This window comes from Melopsittacus undulatus, chromosome 1 (genome assembly GCF_012275295.1).
Source record: "Melopsittacus undulatus isolate bMelUnd1 chromosome 1, bMelUnd1.mat.Z, whole genome shotgun sequence".
Taxonomy (NCBI): Eukaryota; Metazoa; Chordata; class Aves; order Psittaciformes; family Psittaculidae; genus Melopsittacus; species Melopsittacus undulatus.
Genome location: NC_047527.1, coordinates 48,294,821 through 48,316,665, shown reverse-complemented (window position 1 = coordinate 48,316,665; position 21,845 = coordinate 48,294,821).

The window sequence follows — 21,845 nt, the reverse complement described above, 5'->3', positions numbered from 1 at the left end:
TGTGTTGGTGGGCAGAGCTGTTGTAAACTGGAGTGGCAGAAAAGGTCAATGAAATGGGTGGCAGCAAGCTGCCAGCAATGGAGCACACTCCCACAGCATTGAAAGTGAGAGAAGAAACTGCTAACTACCCCCCTCACTGTAGGTTGGAACTTGTCACTTAAAGCAGCTTTGATGGTCAAGGAGTATAAACTGACAATTGTGCCAGCAGACTTCATTAAAAAAAGACTCCAAGGAGTAGAGTGCAGTAGATCTGCATTCTGATGAGCTTTAATGGAGTATTTGAAACAGTGGGATAACTGATAAGAGTATAAGGTGGTGTTCAGGGCTATGGATAAATATGTGAAAAATTGTTGCTTTTTGAATGTGAAAAACTGTTGCTTTTTAAAGGCAGGTCACTCTGATACAGTCTTTTAGACTCTTTGAAGATGTCAGCTCATAGTAGAACCAGTGTGTCATGGTGTGAAAGAAGTTTTCTCCTGTATTACACCCATGTAAAAGTACATAAATCACCACAGCGGAAGGAACAGTGGGAGTTCTCGTAGGACCCCTTTACATTCAGCCCATTTGTGTTTTGAGAAAGGATAGAGGGCAAAGGCAAAAGCTGGTTATTCACTGTTAAAGTAGACTTGGAATATAGAAAAGAAGGGGAGAATTCACAAAGCAGAAGGTAAGATTCAGTGCCTTTGCACAGAAGAGATAATGTGATAGATGCCAATAAAGTTATCAAGTGTGGAAGCAGTAAATAGGAAGGGCTGATCACTAAAGGGAAACAGGTTTAGTTACAACCAGTTAGTGTCTGTGAGGATATTACTAGTCCACTAGAGGACAGTAAGGAACTGCTTTGTGCTTACAGCAATGTAAGAACTACTCTTTCCTCTTTATTTCACCAATTTTTAAGGCTTCAGTTGCTTTCAGAATTTTAGGTGCCTTGCTTACCTGTTCTAATGCCAGAAAAAATGCTGCATTATTGAGAACCAGACTGCATCTTGACAAGAGGTTAGTGTTTTAAAATCTAGAAACAAAAATAAAACCCCACTGATTTCCCTTCAAAAAGCAAGAGAAATCCCTAAAAAAAAATAGCAGAAGTCTGAGCAATTTCTGTGTACCAAAAAAGATGAGTGAAATATATCCATTTTAGAAATTCAGTTAAAGATTTCTACACAGCTTACCTGTATTTTTTTAGCAAAATCAGAATCATAGACCGGTTAGGGCTGGAAAGGACCTTAAGACCATCTAGTTCCAAGCCCCCATCTTGCAACATTGCGTACTTTTTTCCTGAGGAAATGGGAGGAAAAAGGGAGCCAGTCACACCCAGCAAGGAAAGTCTGCTAAAAGATAAAGATTGTTACATTCATAATTAGCATTAGCCATCTTTGCTCGCTTTATGGCATAGCAGTGTGATGTGATCACAGTCAGCTATGCTGTGGGAGGAGTGGACTGTGTTCTTTGATGAGCCAATTTTTTATACATCTGAAAATGGTGTAGAAGAAGGAGAATTTCAGATATTAAACCATAAGCTGGAGTAGGCTTGTGTCTTTGTAGGTTATTGGGGCAATTGACTAAAACCAGTGTTTATAATCTAGGTATTCATATATTTTCTTACCTGAAGCCAACACTCATAAATTGAGAGAGGGGGTAGAAATCTACTTCAAGTGTATTCAGGTATGAGTATCCACATAGGGGTCTCTGCATCTGAATAGCAGTGCTTGTTGGGTCACAACACAACCACCAGGCACTCCTGCCAAGATAGCCACAACTGTCTTCTGGTTTCCTTTCCTAGTCTGCAATGGTGTCCTTGGATTCATGCTGCCTCTTCTCATTTTATGATATAAGGGAAAACTTAGCATCATTGCTGCTAGGATTTGTGCATCTTTTTAAACAAATATGTAGATATCTACCAATAGGTAGAAGAACTTAAGGACTTGATGTTTGCATAATAGCAATCCATAAAGAGACAGTAGTATCTAACCCCTCATTTATTTTACATCATCAGAAATTACCCGTTGGAATGGGTTAAAGTGGTTTCTGAAAGCCAGTATATCTTAACTTGTATCCAAGGTAACACTCAGGGGTTCCAGCAGGGCTTCTTGTGGCCTACTGTATTCCAAGTGTATTCATGTTTTCAAGTTTGTGATGTTCAGATATTGGCATAGGCCCAATGATTGAAAAGCCTTCAAGTTGGCGGCTTAGTGTCATTCCCAAAAACATAAAGATGGCAAGTTGGTGGCTATAGCACATCTAGAGCACTCTGACCAGTCTGAAAATGTTCCCAGCTTGAGAAGGAAGCCTTTGATCATAAACCATTTCTTGGGCTGCTTGGAGCCCAGAAGTCAGACAGATTGTTGATAAAATGTCCACAGGCAAGCTGTGTTTCCTGCCCTGCCTGCAAGGCCAACTTGGTCATTAGCTGCTTCTAATTAGTTGTGCTTTTGAACTTTGCCTTTCTCAGGCAGAAAGGATGAATAGCTTGTCCCTGCTGAAGCAGGAGGAAAACAGTGTCTGTCTGCTGATTAATGGAAACTCCTGTCAAAAATAAACAATACAAGAGAACAAAATTACAGGGGGCGAAAGAGCAGAGGAAGAAGAGGAGGGAGGGGAAGAGAGCAGTGAGGTGTTCATTGTTGATAGGTCATGGGGTATCAGTGGACTCTTCTTAGAAATAATCAACATTAAAATCAGCCTGGCCTTGTCAGCCGTGATCCTAAAAAAAGGACTTTGCTATGTTCAAATAAACCACTTGTAAAGCATTTTGAACAATTAACTGATTATACCTTTCTTTTAAGTGTCTTAGTGCAGAAAGACTGCTCGGTCTGAACAGGTTCAGTCTTTGCTTTGCTCCTGACAGGGTGGGCATAACATTTCCAGGAGCACTCTCTGTACAAGTATGAATAGCTAACTACCAAGGGAGGGAGCAAGGCAGTGCAGAAATAAGCCCAAACTTTGGCTCAGTGGAAGACGAACCAGTCTTGCTTCATGTCCCTGTAGAACATAGATAAAAACTGAAACGTAAAGTTTTTTTCCTCAGAATTCCTCTTAATCCTTGGTCTGTGCAGTCTGGGAGGATAATTTGTGTATGTTAGCACATGGAAAAATTATGTGCTGCAGAGGACATAAACAGTGTCGTCTTCTATGAATTATTTTACAGATTACAAAGCGATGGCTCAGCACAGGTTGGGTGGCTGTGTCTTATATGAAGATACACAATGCAGTTTGAAATTATGAATGCTGTAAATGCAGATAAATTTCTTCTTCCCTCGACTGTCATATTAAGATGATATTTTTCCTGGAATACAATTGTCTTCTATCTCCCACACTTTTATATCTGCTTCTCTTTAGAATACTTCTAGGAGACACATTTGGCTAGACATTAGGCATTGTGGGCACAGCACTCGAGGTGCAAGTGTCATCTCAGCAGGGCCACATGGGCTTCCAGGTGGCTGGGAGGAGTTTCTGCATCATATTCCTGCATCGTACAGGCTGGGCAGAGACTGGACTGAGAGAGGAGAAGAACTTGGGGGTCTTGGTTAACAAAAGCTCAAATGACCTGGCAGTGTGCTCTCACAGCCCAGAAACCAGCCATGTGCTGGACTTCATCAAAAGGAGCATGGCCAGGAGGTCAAGGGAGGTGATTCTCCCCATCGACTCTGCTCTGGTGAGACCCCACCTACAGTACTGCATCCAGTCTTGGGGCCCCAACACAAGAGGGACATGGAGCTGGTTTAGTGAGTCCAGAGGAGAACCATAAAGATGATCACAGAGCTGAAGCATCTCTGCTACGGAGACAGGCTGAGAGAGCTGGGAAAAAGAAGGCTGCAGGGAAACCTTAGAGGAGCTTCCAGTGCATAAAGGGGAGCTACCAGAAAATCTGGAGAGAGATGTTTTACAAGGGGAGGTAATGACAGGACAAGGGGGAATGGCTTTAAGCTGAAAGAGGGGAGATTTAAGTTAGATATTAGGAAGAAATCCTTTACTGTGAGGGTGGTGAGACACTGGCACAAGGTGCCCAGAGAAGCTGTGGCTGCCCCATCCCTGGCAGTGTTCAAGGCCAGGATGGACAGGGCTTGGAGCAACCCGGTCGAGTGGAAGGTGTCCCTGTCTGTGGCAGGGGGTTGTAATTAGATGACCTTAAAAGTTCCTTCCAACCCAAACCGTTCTGTGATTCATTGTGAAGAGAGGCACTGGAAGTTTCCTGTCAAGGATATCAACATCTGTCTCCCACACTAGTCAATGGTGGGAGACAACCTTGCCCAGCAGGAACTTAGAGAAGGACACTTGAAGAGCTCTTGTCCTTGGGTGGTTTTTGTCTGCATTCCAGCTGCAGCCATAAGCAAGGCTAATCAGAGTCTCATTTGTACCCAGGGATCCTTTTTAACATCTTGTTTGGAAAATTAGTTGGAGCTAAGGTCAACATGCAGGAAAAGTTTTTCATTGCAGGCAGGAAAGCTGATTTAAGCTAAAAGCATGTATTTCTTGGGAAGGCATCCTCAAACTAGAATACGTTACCAGATCACATCAGTAACATTTAGTACATGCCTTCTACACTAATAAGTGCCTATACTTGGAATTAGCCAATGCCTGAACAGTTGTAAGTACAATCTGGCGACAGACGTGTGATAGTCATACAAGAAAAGTAAGAAAATATTCCCAGAATTAACTGCTGGAAGAGTCCCATGCCTACCTCTATTCCACCCATGTTGTCCCGGAAGATACCATGGCTGTGTGGTGGTGTCACATATCAATACATTTCAAGTACTGTACCAGAATAAATATAATCTTAACCACAACTTGGAAAGGCAGAGAAGATGTCCCTTTTTTTGAATTATTATAATTTCTGAATAGCTTATGTAGAATATCCTTGATGTTCTTACCTAGGATTTTAAACTTCAGAGTAGAGATCAGTTTGGTCTTTGGTTTTTTATGTTTTAAGTTCACCAACTTTAATAACTGTACTGAATTAATACTTTTTCACTACCTTAAGACTTCCCTGATGTTGTTTATATTTAGCCACCAATTTCATGTGGAGAAGGCTTTTAGAAAAGCCCCAAACATAGTGATAGAAAAGACCTTTATATGCCTGTATTGCAAAATCAGTAGAAACAGACAGGAGTGTGTGCTGCAGATCAGACCCATGTGAAACAAGAAGCAGAGGAGGCAAAATTCAGATCCAGTCATCAGCTCAAATCCATGCGGTGCTAAAAAAGCACTCAATTCCCTCACAGTCAAAATTACCAACTTGATGAGTCTTTTTAGGACAGTTTTAAATAAAGTGAGAATAAAATAAGACCAGATAAGAAAGAAATAACGATTTGAGGGCCTTTGGGAGTCTGTTACATGCACTTTACTTGTGCTCCTGGGTAAATCAGTTGTGGGAAAAGATAAAGAGATTAAATACAGTCTTTGAAATTACATTCCTAATGACTCACCATTTCAAAGAGCTTGGGAATTTAAGCTGCAATTGAAAAGAAGCATAAAATGAAAAATAAAAAACCCCAGCTAACATTCTCTTGGATAATGTGTATCAGATAATGAGTTGATAGTCTTCAAATGTTGAGCAGACGTCCTAGAGGAGGCAAATATTTTAATTCAGATTTCCTTTTATTAAGGCAGTTTGCAGAAAATACAGGTACTCCTTCACACAAGTAGAAGAATTAACATCATTAGAACAAAACCACTAACAATTGCAGATCAAAAAAGGTGGTTTCCTATTTTTATCCCATCGAAACATACGGTATCTCAAATTGCAATTGCATTCCACTTTGGAACAAAAAGCCAAAATTTTCCACAGAATCATATCTAAAAGAATTTGGTTTGAAATATTCAACTTCTTGAAGTATTTTCCTCTATCCTAATGCAATTCACTGTACACCATTGCTGTCAAATTAATAGAAGCAGGCAAGAAACTCAAACTCATCCTGACAACCCTCTCAGAAATCGCAGTGTTTTTTCTTTGCATTTTGAAAGTATTTTACTTGCTGGGTATCAACTGAATACTTTTGAGTTTGCCAGCCTGCCAAATGCACTCTCTTACTTGCTAATAAATTGTTAAGTGCTTGGCAACTCATTCAGACAAACCAATGAGACTTTTGAAGTTTAGTCCTAATAATTTGACGCTTAAGCAAGGGAAAAAAAGGACAAAGTTGTAAAGAAGATGGTTTTAGTCACACTTCTTTCTACTTCTCCTTTGGTGTATAATAGATAAGCACATTAGATCATCAGAAATACAGCTCTGTTCTTCCCAAGCCTGTGTTGAAAGAATTAATGGAGGGGGGGCTGTCAAAAGGCCTTTTTTTATTCCTCATCCTTTGAGTATTAAGACAGAGTATTTTCTTTGTGACTCTTGAAAGGTATTATGCATTCCTTAAAAAGGAATTGCATGTAGGTCCCATCTGCACCATCTTCTCCCTTAGTTAATTGAGATCATCAAGCCGGGGGAGTCTTGGGTTAGTGGTGCTTACTGGTGGAACTGACTCAGCAAGACTTTGTTAAGGCTCTTCTCCAACTAAGAATAAGCAAAGGAGGCTTTTGTGCTAATTTTGCCAGGATATCAGAAGACCAAACCGTTCTTACACAGCATTGTGGAAACTAAGATTTCATAAATCATTACATGTGATCAGCACTTCTTGAAAAAGACATGCTGTGGAGACTAGTGGACTCCAGGCTGTGCCAGCTATTCAAAGTTACTGCACATATGATCTCCTCACAGAAAGGGGTTTATTTATAAAGGCATTATGTTCACATTAAAGCAAATGTGAACTAGCACTGAAACAATATTTTTAAACCCACATTTCTCTTTTGTGATGAAAACTGTTTCCAATTCAGTATATATAAAAATGGATTTTGTAGGCTTTCTCAGAAGAAAATGTCTGCAGAATCTGTTTATCCTAGGACTGAACTGGAAAGGACTAGGAGAATATGAACACTAAGACTCAAGGCATTTAGTATCAAGAGACTACAAGTCATTATTCCAAATGGGTATGTAAGCTTGACATGACCTACTCTAGGGGCTCCCCTCTATGTCCCTTAACCTGTGGTAGCTCTTTTTACACCAGGCAAAGACACCCACAAGCTGTAGTAAGCACTGAGTCATTCTCCTAGAGGAACTGCCTTCAACACAGAGTTACAAGACTCTCAAAAGTCCCCTAAAAGCAATCACTTCTTTTAGCCACCCTAACTTCCTACCTAGAGGTAGCACCCTGCTTTAATCTGCTCAACTGCTCCAAGGCCTAAGTGTATGTACCATTTCAAGAAGAAAACTGATGCTTGCCTGCCAAGGGCCATCATCTGCACTCCTCATGGTATTTTCCACAGCAATTTCCCATCTCTCTCAGCACTCTGCATTCAGGCTTTTGGCTCAGACTAACTTGAAATGCTTTCAAAAGCGATGTTGTTTTGAAGGGAAAAAGCCTTAAGATGCTATGAAACATGATGGAGTTCAGCAATTAGAAAGCAAGGAATGGTAATTCACATCCCATTGCCAAAGCTTGGCTGTAGGCTGGGGCACTGGCAGAGGGAAACCCATGTGGAGGGTTTTTGAGTGGATATATTCTGTTTCCCCAGAGTTTGAGAAGCATGTTAATATAAGGATGGCCAAGACCCTTCTGACAGATCCTACATCCACTTTCAAAACTCACCAATCTGGATAACCTACTCTGATGGCTTGCCTTGAGACTTATACAGCTGGTGCCTGTTGAATCAAATATGTAAATTGGCTTACCATATTTAAATCTTAGTCACCTTTTTCTGTATTCCTATATCCCTCAGGCAGAGGGAACGGCATGTTTTTAATACATTTATGCTATATACAAACCAAGAATAAATTATGCAAGTGGAAAAATATGGGGAACAGAGCATAGAAAAATGACATGATGTGATCATGTCTGTGGCTGCTGTCCCTGCAGACCTCAAGCAGAGTATCTGCTGCTCTGCACATCTCTCATTCTTTTGAAAGGTAAGAAAAGGCTACAGCACGAAAGACCTGATGTTCCTTGGCCATGGCTGATGCCAAAAGGGAGAATTTTCCAGGGAGGATTTCCGAACTCCCCACTCAGTAGCCGATTCAGTTTTTTAAGGCTTTGAGATAACAGAGCCTCATTTATTGCTCAGAAGTGCCCTGTACATAACTTTATATCAAGGAGGTTTGATGAGTTTTCAACATGTGACATTCCAGGATTTTCCTGACCTACTGACAGCCCTTCTGAGCTCTTTCTCTTCTGCTGCTTATGTGTGTGCATTTAGGTATTTCAGTAGCATTTTCAGACCTTTCCACTTCCCCATTTTCATTGCTGCAATGCTTTTGAGGGTCATAATCCCCATGGCTGTTGCTTTGCTAAAGCTCCAGCCCCTAAAATCAAATGACTGTATACATTTCAGCTTTTATTTAAGCAAAGTAACTTGGGAGATCAAAAAGGTTTCCATATGTCAGACCTAGTGTTGTTAAGTTATGGGACAAAAAGCTCACCCCCTGGCAGAGTACTGCAGAGGCATGACAACACACAAAGAGTCCCCAGTAGGCTCACTGGGGACACAAGTCCTTTGTGGAGCTGTCCCAGAGGAGCCTCAGCTCCATGGGCTGGGGATGACATCCATCACAGCGAGACAATGAAAAAGGCTCTCCCAAGCACCTCAGACTGAGGGCAAGTAGCACGTTATGGGTCACAGGGGAATAGCATCTTGGGATTGCACAAACTTATAGGATGTTATGAGGAACCAAAAGCAGCAACAAGAAAAGATCATAGTGGTGTGGGGAATAATAAGTGGGGGAATATTAAGGGATAAGAGGGGTCAGTGCACGTCAGCAGTGGCAGGTCAGTGTGCTTGTCTGGCCATGCCCTGCATCTCATTGCTGCTGTCTGTGCTGTCCAGTAAACACCATCTCTGTTTCCCTGGGTAGGAATGCAGGGGCTACTGCTGCTGGCAGGCAAGTGGGATAGGTGCATGGGCAGCCAGGTACCAAAGCAGAGATACAGCCGGGCCAGGAGCATGTGTTCCCCTGCCTGTGAGACAGCTGGAGGAGTCAGCTGCTGGCAGGGCCACAGCAGCCAGGCCCACCATGGGGTAAGAACGTGGAGTTTGGGGTTCACTCCATGACCCATCTGTGCATGTACGTGTGTCTGTGCAAAGGGAGATGTGAGCACCCAGGGCCAGCTGCAAGGGAGGCTGAGTGTCCGTGGCTGGTTACTGGAGGGGTCCACAGCCTCTGTGTGTGTGTACGTGCCCACGGGGGTCTGGAGTGGGCTGGGGACCTCAGGGGCTTGTGTGCCCCCAAGGTGCCAGCAGCTACTGGATAGCCTGGATGTACGAGGGCAGCTGCTGTCCACATGGTGTGTATGTAGGTGTTTCCCACTGATGGACCTTCATCTTGATCATACACTGAGAGGGACAAGACTGAAGCTGTTCATGCTGCTTGTGTGAGTGCTTTGCTTTCTACACATGCTGGTTTTGACTGGGGTAGTTATTTTTTCCGAAGTAGTTTGTATGGAGCTGTGTTTTGTATTGGTCATGAAAACAGTGTTGATAATACAGGATGTTTCCACTGCTGCTGAGCAGTGCTTACACAGAGCCAAGGCCTTTTCTGCTCCTCACACCAACAAACCAATGAGCAGGCTGGGGGTGCACAAGAAGTTGGGGGGGGGACACAGCCAGGACAGGTGACCCCAACTGACCACAGGGATGTTCCGCACCATATGGTGGCATGATGGGCATACAGAGCTGGGGGTAGAAGGAAGGGAGGATGCTGGGACTGATGCTGCTTGTCTTCCCAGTAACCATTACACATGATGGAGCCCTGCTGTCCTGGAGATGGCTGAACACCTGCCTGACCATGGGAAGTGGTGAATGAACTCCTTATTGTGCATGCATGGCTTTTGCTCTACCTGTTAAACTGCTGTTAAACTGCTTTTATCTCAACCCATGAGATAAACTGCTTTTATCTCAACCTGTTAAACTGCCTTTATCTCAACCCATGAGTTTTCTCACTTTCACCCTTCCGATTCTCTCCCCCATCCCAGTTGGCGGTGGAGTAAGTGAGCAGTTGTGCAGGGCTTAGTTGTCACCTGGGGTTAATCCATGACACTGTGTTGTGCTGTTTTGTCCAGGTGTGTCCAGGTTTTGTGTTTGTTCCTACTGGTAACTCACGCTCAGCCTGGCCTCAGGCTATCCTCACCTTTTGGGCTGCTGGATCCAGCAGCACCCAACAAATAAAGCTCCATGAACATCCAAACAGACTCCCCATGTCCAGGGGTCTGCTCTGCTGCTAGCAGCAGGGATGAACAAGTGACCTGACATCTGGTATTAAATGAGGTTTAGACTGTTCTGGTTTCTAAAGGAAGGATTTCCCTTAATCGAGGAAGGCTTACAGACACACAGTGTCAGCCCGGACTCTGCTCAGGGATTGTACAGGGAGAAGGAACTTTCGTCTGCTGCCCTGGCACCTCTAATTCAGCCCCTGCACAAAAGCAAAACACAGACACTGCAGAGGGAGAAACTCTGAGCTACAACTGGTGCAGAGGCTGCATCTTCTCCCATAGGATTTCACTGTCACAGGGCCATGCCTCCGTGCCAGTGGGTTTGGTTCTGTTATGGCGAGGTATTACACAGCTTCGAGCACAAGATCATCAGCTACATGACCTGGGGCTGCAGGTCCCTCCCACTATCCAGTTACCAGGAATTTTCCAGTAAATGAGACCCCGTAAGGAGGTGTCAGTGATAAAAGCCAACCTGAGAAGAACCCTCTCAGCATCAGCCCTGAGCACACTAATAAATCATTTAGCCCAGCACCTTCTAAATAACAGCCCCAAAGCACCAATATTTACATACGTTTCTCCAGCTTGTACACAGATGGTCTCCAACCGCTTCTGCTATGCAAGAGCTCACAGCATGAGCAACAAGTGTCTGGAATGGGGGAATGGCTGAGGTTATTCACAGGGACAGTTTTCAAGCTTAGCTTCCAGTACTGAACAGTGCAAAATAAAGCAGAGAGTATTTCTGCCGAGTCTGGGAATTCTGACCCGTTTCTAAAAGAGCATCTGTTTGTTCTGAGCATCAAAACCTCAGACAAGCACAGGGAAAACCTTCTTGCGAAAGCAGAGCAATGGAAAGCTTTCAAACCCTTTAAAATTCCCAAGATCCTTTAAAATTCCTGAGCTGTGGTATCAACCGGGAATGTTGCCTCGGCACTCTCCAGCATGACTGGCTGTGCTGGCTGTGGCACTGCTGGCATAACTGACCCACCAGGCAAATGAGCAGAGATGGCAAACTTCATAGGTGATACCTTGCGTCCTCCCACCAGACAAACAGAAGGCACAGGGGAAGCAGCTCAGCCTTGTTCACTTGTCTGCCCTTTGGTCCCAAGTGAGATGATTTCACTTTGCAAGCATTGCTAAGTGTGAATAGCTGGTCCACGCTCTCACTTTCCCCCGCAAAGTAGCTTTTTTAAGTAATCTTTTTTAAGCCATGCATTGATATGAGGCAGTCCTGTCACGAGATGCCTGCACAGCTGGGGCTCTGACTCCGTCCTGTGCTGAAGGCTTCGGGTGCAGCACTAGGCTGAAAATCCTTCCTGATTTCTAATGCTTTCCATGAATGAGGTGATGGCAAAAAGAATTAAACAGAAAAAAAAGAAAATGGAGAAAAAAATAATAAGAGGCAACAAACAGTTCCAGACAGCTGCTGTGGAGGTGTCTTTGGGGACAAGCTTGGGTTTATCAGGGGATGCTTGCAAGCTGGTCAGACATCACTGGGTCTCCTCTTTTTCTCTGTATTGTCATCTCCCATTTTCTTCCAAGCCGTGCTCCTGCAAGTGCTTCAAAAGGCCAAAATCTCACTTGGTCAGGGTCCTCCTGCCTGTGGGATGGGGACAGGCATCCATCCCTGTCTGCATCACACCATACTGACATCCACCATTCACATGCAAATATGACCATTGTTGCCACAAAGCAGGAGCATCCTCCGCCTCAGCAAGCTGTACCAGCAGGAGTGTGGAGCACATCTCAGCATGATGGTCCCTCAGCAGAGACCACTTTTCGGCCTCCACTGACATTTTCAGCTCCCAGAAGGATGCGTTAGGATTTAATTCTACCCAACAGCCTTGTGATAAGAAAAAGATTAAAACTCAGCAGAATATACTAATTTAAAAGTCATAACAAGGAGGACTGGGTAATGTACCAACTCCATGGAGTACAGTACAGCAGCATTCCCAGCCCGAAACAATACTGCCAGATGCCACTACTACCATGTGAATTTCCTTGGAAGTCTTCCTTGGCCTGGCTCCCCCTTTTTCAAAGGCACCCATCCCCCTGGCTTGTGCCTATATCCCCAGTCTGCTCTCTAAAGCTGGAGCCTTCCTGGGGGAAGAGAAAAGACCTGTGGTCCCTTGTCTTTCTCCTATGCTCAGACATGTGGTTCGCTTTCCTTGGATAAGTTCCTTGAGAAAGCAGAACCACCGTGAACCAGAACCACTCACTTAGTGAGTCACAGGAGACAGGAAAGGGAAGGGAGGAAGGTGCTGTATAGAGCTGCACAGCACATGTAGCTTCCAAGGAGACCAACACAGGAAAAAGCCCATGGGATTCCTGATATCCCTTCTATGGTGCAGCCTCCGCCATCAGGTAAAGTTGTGGTGCCCGAAAGGATTATATCAGTGTGGAAATCAGAGTTAACAAAGCAGGCATCCCCGCCCTAAACCACTGATTCCTTGTCCCAGAGTTGAACATGGAGGAGGTAAAGATTCAGGAGGGAAGTTGAGTCTGGGAAGAAGGAAGGGGTGAGTGGAAGGTGTTCTAAGATTTGTATTTTATTTCTCATTACCCCACTCTGATTTGATTGGTAACAAATAAACTGACTTCCCCCAGTTAAGTCTGTTTTGCTCATGACTATAACTGGTGAGTGAGCTCTCCTTGACCTTATCTCTATCCATGAGCCTTTTGTTATATTTCCTATCCCCTGTTCAGCTAAGGGGGAGTGGCAGAGCAGCTTTGGTGGGCACCTGATGTTCAGCTGGGGTCAACCTACCACACCTGCTGACCATGCCTATCTTTAAGAAGCAAGGATCTCTCTAGCCTCCACCTGCTCAGCCTGCTCACTCAGCAGGAGGACATTTCTGGAGCAAGGCTTTCCAAGGCATGCACCAGGGAAAGGGAAGGTGAAACATGCAGGTCAAAGTGAGCAGTCAATACAGTGACCCAAATGTAAAATGGTCTGGCACAATCTGTTCCGCATCAGTGCACCAAAGATTCATGCATGCTGCATGCATGTGGGCCTCCCCACCAAGGGCCAGATCCTGACAAAGCTCCCCTTTCCCTCATACTGAAACTTTAAAACTGAAAAGCAGATGCAAGGCTTGGTCCATATGTCTAAAACATAGCTATGGGAAGAGCAGCACATCTGCTAGGAGCAGAGGTCTACTAAACCACAGCTGTGACTTACAAAAAGAGTATAGAAAAAGACACAAGTAAAGTATAGCAAGCCATTGTGACACAGCATCCCAGCTTCCCCAGTCTGGAGATTTCCTGCATCAGAGGTTGTGTCTGGGTAATTGTCTGGACATACCGCTTACACCCTCCATGGAGGAGCAATCATCAGGGAAAGCAATCCTCTGCTACTGTGCTGAGGAGGAGGAGGAGGAGAAGGATGCAATCACTTCTGCTGGCAGCTGAAGTCTGTGCATGAGTGTGTACTTGCTAGGTTAAGCCAGGTAGGGGAGGAAGAAGGCTTCCTGCATCTGTTTGTCCCCTTGGTTCGGCATGTGCATGGCTTCACACACAGGCTTGGATCTATGAAGATTGAGATTTGGTTTCAATTGTGTCTTTAAGATGCTGTAACAAAGAGATGTGAGCATATTGGTTTGAGGTATGACTATCTAATAGAGCAACCAAAACTGAAACTGCTATAATTAACCACTGTGTAACAGAGATCTCAGTTCATCAACATGGCACTTTTTACATTAGGGTGTTATCTGCATGTAAATCATGAGAGTATTTGTTTAAAAGGCATCAATCCTAGCACTTGATTTGCTCTAGTAACACATTCTGGAAGGCAAATTTCTATTTATTTATAGACAACCAAAATGAAAATATTTTCACAGGCTTAGAAAACAAAAAACAGTCACAGGAAAAGCATTTGTGATGGAAAGTTACTGTCCTCTCAGTGGGACTACTCAGCCTGTGAGAAGAGAAGGAAAGGGGAGGGCAGGGGTATATATATATGTATGTATATATGCATTTACTGGTATATATAGTGTGGGTGTGTTTCTAGATGTATATTTATAGAGAGAATCAAGAATCATAATCTCACAGGAAACCATTATGAGTATTTTTAGCTAACATGAGAAGAAGGCTTAGGCTAGAAGAGGGCTATGTGTGCTCCACAAATATGCACGTCTTTGCTGGGAGCCAGGGGCCTGGATATTAGTAATTTTGGTGAGGGCACCAGTGAAAGATGAATAAAAACCCCACAGGTCACAGCACCCATCACCATAGATCTTAGCACATGTCCTGAAGGCAAGGAGGGCAGTTGAGTATGGATAGGGTGTGGGGGGACGCAGGCACTCTACCAGCTTTCCCAAGGGAAACTTTCAGGGGGGCTATGGGCTCCATAGGAGCCTTATATGCTGCACTCCGTGTTTGTCTTCTTTCCTTGTAATAAAAAGCAACCATGAGAGAGAGAGGATATCTCATTCAAACTTCTTTGCTCTGCTTTGCCCTGTATTTCCCCAGCTTTGGGTGAGCCTGTCCAAAAACCACCAGCCCCAATGTCCTTCCCTCTCCACCTGCCCCAAGGGCTCATCGTCTCTGTAAGAAATGCTGTTGTCACCTTGCATCCTAAAAAGTCAGATCTAAAACCATCAGCTGGTGCTTTTATAGATAAAAGGGAGGCCCATTGAATAAAACCCATCAGAGACCAGGCAGGTGCTCAGTGCCCACGTGTGAGCATGTACACCGTGCCACACGCTTGGGTGGATGAGCAGCAGGCAGTGAGGCAAACCTCACGTGCAGTGATGCCATCCAACTTGTGGAGAACAAAACTCTCCACCACCTCTTCCAGAGGATAAAAAACCTTGAACAAACCAGCCCTGGGGCCATTTCAGACAGTAACAAAGCTAACAGGCAAATCAAACAGAGCAAGAGCCCAGCAGACCTCAATTGGCTGAACAAATAAACGGAGAAACTCAGGTTCCAAAGAGCAGGGGAGCTCCGTTATGAAACGAGATTTCTGGTACAAAAGGAAGCTTACAGCTATCTCTGGTGATTAGACAGGGAAGAGAAAGGTCACTGTGGGTGTCAGACCACACTTCACACACAGAGAGGTTATTCAATCAATATTTGTCCTGGAATCACATGCAGTGGAAAAATTTTGAAGTGAACGGTCAGCAGAATTTAATGCTTGTATTCATTCATGTTGTGCTCTTGGATGCACATGTGTTTTTAAATCTAGCACAACCTAAGCTTCATAATCCAGTGAGTTCTTAACTAAAATATGGGAAAATCTTGGAATTAATCACTGTATTTGTATACGTCTTTCAATTACATCTTCATCAGGATGGGGACTCCTCACCTATGATTTTAGAAGGGAGAGAGGGGGATTTTAGAAGGAGGGAGACTATTTGAATCTCCACCTTCTGGACCTAACAGGAAAAATAATTTAGTTAAGACTCCATAAAGACAACCCCATCCACGGAAATCTCCCCAGAGCAGAAGGGAGGGATTTGTTCCTGCCATTGCTGTTTTCTCTGGCCACGCTGCTGCGCTGGCATTAGAGGTTTTATTTAGGGTCACAGAAGTAACAGCAGGAAGATATAATCTGATGAACAGACAGCTGTTCCCCCCTGCCTTTGTGAAAATGATGATCTCAGGATGAGCATATTGTTGCCTTGAATCATCATATTTTTTTATCCCCCCATGAGTTTGCCACAACAGATTGTTTGCTTATGTTCAGATCATAAGGTCCTGACTCAATTTTTCCCTCTCCTAACAAGAGTTAAGGGAAATTTGACCATAGGGGCCCTAACCATGGACTTTAGAATTTGGCTGCAAATAATGATTATTAAAACACAAACAAAACAGAATAAAAGCAGACAAACCCCAACCCTCTTGCCTAGTGACTTCATGACAAAACATGAGTAAGGCACAGCACAACATCCTGTTCACTTCAGGTTGCGATACAGCTGATGTATAGCATTTGGATAACTTATCAAGGGGCGGGATGCTTTTAAGTCCTTAAATAGTGGGTATTAATGCTCCATAGGACTGTGTAGGGGTTAATTTCACCTGCACAGGAGATAGATAGCCTGGGAGAGGAGACCCCCATTCAACAGCACAGAGTTACAGAACAGAGGCAGGGTGGATGCTTCAAGGCAGAAGCTTTCAGAGAGATGTTTATTTTAATAGCCTAGCTGGAAATTCACTGGAAAAAACAGCTCCATCAGCCATGGTCAGGAAGAGTGGGGGCAGATGTTATGTTCCTCTGGCAGCCTGTCCTGCCGAAGCACCCATGCTCCAGCACAAGACAAAGCATCACCATGTCCCATGTCCGATGTGCTTTCGTCCTCATGCAGCTAATGTGAAAGTTAAAAACAGCCTCTAAGCTATTCATGCTGTGTTTTAAAGAATCTTCAGATCGCTTTGATGGACTTCAGCCTGCAGAAATCACCAGTTGCGCAGGCAATGCTGCTCTGCTTCCAGAGGAGATGCTGCAGGAGGGCAGAGGGATGAGGATGGAGCACTGCCCAGGTCAGGGACCACATCCATGTCTAGGGGAAAGTCTCTTTGTCCACACAGCGGGTGGAAAACCAGCAAATCCCATGCCAAGGGGGGTTGGCATAGCACCATCCTGGTGCAGTCATGGAAAAATCAGTCCTGCTTCTATGGCAAACCATTTCTCTCCCACCTGTGAACTTCCTCCCCTGTAAAACCACTCACTCTCAGGGCAATGCTGGCCCATGCCGCTATTGTTTGGGAAGAGGAAACTCCCTGTTCAAAGTGGGACACCCTGGCAGGAAGCAGGGTTTATCCTGCAAATGGTGAACAGAGCTGGCACATTTCACACAGGGAGATGCTCTTTCTGGGTTTCATCCTCACAAAGCTATTGTATTTACATTTAATAAGACAACACTTAAAAGTGAATATTTCAAGTGGAGAGGGAAAAATAATATCCCCCATGAACATGATGCGCCCCTTTCAGAGCTCTGGCCCTCAGTCTGTTTGGCACTGAGCATTGCAGTGTCCTGCTTCACCATGTCCTCCGGCTCTCAACTGAGGCACACCTGCACAGATTTGGGCACAATTAAAATGATTTTTAGGGGAGTTGCCTTTAATGCTCTGTAATGTATTTCCTTAAATAGCCACATATTTGGCTTAAAATTACTTTGCATGATGCCCTTTAAAAATATACACTTTGGAAATAATTGCATACTAAATTTGAGCATTTGAAGTTCTAGGACAAATGACCTTACCTGCATTTATCATCCTCTTACCTTTACGGGCCATCATCCTCCTGCTTTTCTCTGTAGTCCAGGTATGCCTTGTAAAGAGCAGTAAGAGCAACATACTTCCCACCTACCTCGTTCTGGTTGGCAAGCAAATACCAAAGGCTCAAGACCAGCAGATGTCTTTTCAAACAAATTCACATCTACAAAGGAACAGCAAATTCGAGCCTACAAAGGACTAACACACCCATGTTTTCACTGTGTGGCTCTCCTGTGAGCTATAAGGGCTCTACAGACAGAAACTGCAAAACGCTGTTTCCAAGGGCACAGTGTGCTTCATGATGTATTATCAGGTATTACATCTAGTCCATGGAAATGCTGATTAGCTGTCAGTTTAAGATTCCTGTACCTCCTTAAGAACAAAAATAGGGAGAGTCGACAATGTGCCATTGCTGTTTAGAGCAGCACAAAATTTAAACCAGGAATTGTCTTGAGATTAGAAAGTGGAATTCAACATTAATTGAAGTTCTGCAATTTTCAAACCTTTCTCTACAGCCTGTTCCTCTTCACTTATTTTTCTCACAAACCTGCTTTCTACCCCTAATAATTAATAAGGTAAAAGTATATGGGGAGGTGAGACATCGTGGACCCTTGCAAGCTGCTGAAATGGCCCATAACACTAGTACTGTATGAACCAGTGCAGGCAATAGATCTCTTCTGAAATGTGCTTTCTCAACACCAAGTGTCAATGCTGCCATATTACCACCAAGACCTTTTCTTGGAGTTTTTTACTGGTGCCTTAAATCTAAAGGTATCTTAGGCACCTTTAGGATTTCTTCTTAGGGCCATCTCACCATCATCTGCCCTAAGGATGACAGGGGAAACGGCACACACAGATGGTCCGCATGCCTTTAGCATGTGGATGTCTCACCCTAGCCACCCTCTGTACCTTGAGTGAGGGAGCAAGGGGACTTGTACAGATGTTAGAGCATCAGAATGGGAAGACAGGACTATAACAGCAGAGACAAGATATGAGTGAAATAGCACTGAGAACAGAGCTACAGAAGACATTTTAGCAGGGTTTACAGGAAGGATAAGACCAGGACTGGAATATACAACTCCAGCACCCTTGTTTCATTTCTTTCCTCTAGAAAACTGGTATTTATGGACTTGTAGTACCATATGGGGCCACTCTTGAGGTTTTACTTACATCTGTACCATTGATGTACAGCACGTCTGACTCCACTTCCCGCAGCTTACAATCCTGCCTTGAAATTCAAGTCCCAGCCTTCCTGTAATTTCCAGTCCATTCATTCATTGCCTACTGGCAGAGAACCTCAGGTTAAAGTCCATCTCCTTCATATGTTATGGGCATAACAACCAGTTTGATGGTGATTCTAACAGCTTGGAGTTAAAAATAAAGCACAGATACATTCGACCAGCTTCAGTTAGGGGAATGAACACTCAGAATATTGACTCAAAGATGTCTCTGGCTAGCTGCAGCAGTCTGGTTTCTGACTGACTGGTCAGATCAATGCATTTCTTCCTCAGAATTCTTTTTTTTCAAGGCATACCTAAGAGAGCTTTGAAGTTCCAGGGTTTTGTTCTGTAAGCATTGTTCCTGCTGCACGTTAACATTAAAGCAACATAAACCCCTTACAATATACACCACGAGACTTTGTTTTTTCAGGGGAGATATGCATTTAAGGCAAATGTTAATATAAAGCAAGATTCTAATATGCTCCATCACAAAGAATAGTACTTTAATCCAGCGGTAGTCCTATTAAAGCCTTTGGGATTATTCCTGTGGTATGGTGCTTTTCAAAAGGGATATCATCATTAGAGTGCAGCTCTGGGAAGTAACATCAAGGCTGCAAGGAGGGTGCAAACAAGCTTTTACTACCGAGCATCTACTAGTCAATCCTAAAGATAGTTTGAACGTAGCTGATTGCATCTTGCTTCATTGGCAGAGTTGTAAAGAACCCTTTAAATGAGTTTCAAAAATGAGTGAATTTAACCTGAATATTGCAGAATATTTGATATTTACAGACTATTTAGTTCTGTGCTAAACCCCAAGTTTTTGGCCAGGATTCACCGATTCTTGTATAGAAGCCTCTTGCTTTGAGGCAGCTTGTTCCCATAGGAACACAGTCACGCTGACACCATGGAGATAGCTAAATCATTTCCAAAACCAGGCAGCAGAATAATTTTGCTATGTAGTTTGAGCATATGTATTATGCCGCATTATACCTAATTGCATTACATCTCCGCAGGGCAAAGTGAAATGTATGTATATATGCACATGCATACACATACACAGAGCATACACACACACACAGAGCCAAAATCTTGTTAGTAAGCTTGCTTTCTGGCCCCTAACTTTTATTTTGTAAGAAGTTTTAGAATGGATCTGTCAGACTCTTTCCACCTCTTATTTCTTCTTAAAGCTTAAAGGATTTAGCCTTTCCTTAGGGCTCAAGGAGGCTTGAGTTTTAGCCTTTTGATTTCAATGCCATCTCTCTTGCCTTACTTTAGAAGACTACACTTGAATGCTTCATTTATTTAAACAGCCTCATTGATCTCAACATGAAGATTATTATACCGAGGTGCTATTCAATTTGAGCAGAGACAGCAGAAGACTTTGGATCTGTCTTGCCAGGGAATTGCCTTTCCGTTTATGTCATTTCCATTTGCTGCTTACAAGACTTTCCTGCCAAAACAGAGGAGAAATGTATCCTGTTTAGACCGATTCTTAGCAGCTTTAATGTCTATTGGGTTCTCTAAATGTGCACGTGACAAGTTATGTTTATTCAGGGTAGTGTCAAGCTGCTGGTTTCCCCCCAGTGGCAGGAAGCTGCTCCCCACCCCATGTGCAGGCAATTGTCCTGGTAGACCCCAGTGCAGAGCTGGGGCACCCATGGCCTTTCCCCTGCAGGTGAATTTGCTGTTCCTTGATTAGGGGGCTGGAGTCACTCCCCTCCTGGGATAAAGGCAAGCAGAAGGACTTGGGAAGCACAGACAGTAGACCCACATGAGCACCATGGCAGTGACCCAGGGATGCAGGGAGCCATGAAAGACCTCTGGAGTGGTGGGAAGTCCACAGTGTGACCCAGCCCTGTGGCCAGGCTCACACCAGCATTGGAGGTGTGCAGCCTTTGGCAGCTCAGAGGTTCTGGGGGATAGGACCTGCAAGCCATCCTCCTCCCACCCAGCCTGCAGCTGAGGCTGGCCCCATATCCCACCACAAAGCTTGCACCATTTCACCTTCCTTCTCAACACTTTGGTTGCTTGTGCCAGTTTTTTGGCCACCGTGGGACTGAAGGATTATTACACTGCCAATTTGCCAGTGGCAAATATTTACCTGGAGGTAAATATTGGTATTTACCAAGGTATTGCTTGGAGGATCCAGATCTGTTCCCCATCCTGGGTGCAAGGAGAAGTGGCTATAGACCCCAGAAACTCCTGAGCACCCTGGGAGCACACAGCCTGAATGAAGCAAATGCAAATTACCCGAGCATCATTTAGGTTACATAAAGCATGCATATAACCAGAGAGGGGTCTTAGAACATTCACAACCAATCATGCCACTTGGGCAGCCAGCATAATGGGTGAATATGTTTTGGATTGGATTTTCACACTCCCTGATAGCTGCTGCTTATAGTTTATGCACACAAAGCATTAAACTTATTAAATATGACTTGCAAATAATACATGAGGTGGCCCGCGGTGACAGGACACAAGGGTGCAGGCAGAGGTTTTATTTCTCCACCATGGCTGGTTGCTTTCCACAGCAGCCTGCGATGAGTACTGCTCTAGCAATCCTAAAAGGGATCTGAAACCTTCCCTGAAATTTCAGAGTGAACCAAGTGTGGCGCTCACGGGATATCACATTGCACACAGACTGAAAAATGCCATTGAGCTGAACGCAAAACCTCAGCTCCTGCTGCCAAGAAGTTTTCCATTTGCCTCCTTCATTCCCTTTGGAGTCACACTCCCTGAATTTAATATTTTCAAGAGGAGGAAAAAAGTCCTTTGAACCTTTTTTTCCTCCTTTTTCTTGGATATTAAACATTTCCAGTCAAGCTGAACTCGCAGGACAGTCTCTAAAGTGAAGCACTCCACCAGCATGTCCCTCCGGGAACGTCAGATTCCATTTATTTAATGTTTTTACTCATTGAACACCATGTCTGAGAAGGTGTCAACAGCGTTTTCACTCGCACCCAGCTCCTCAGTCTGACTGTCCTGTGAACTGGAGGATTTTCCTACCCCAGCAAAGCAAAGAACACACTCACATGAATGTGTCAGAAACCTGCAGCCTGTTCTAAATTATCCCGAGGTGATTAAAAATTAACAGTCACCATGATGAGGATGGATGTTCTTCCCAGCTTCCCTCTGAAACCTTAATGTTCAGTGATTCTGAACTTGA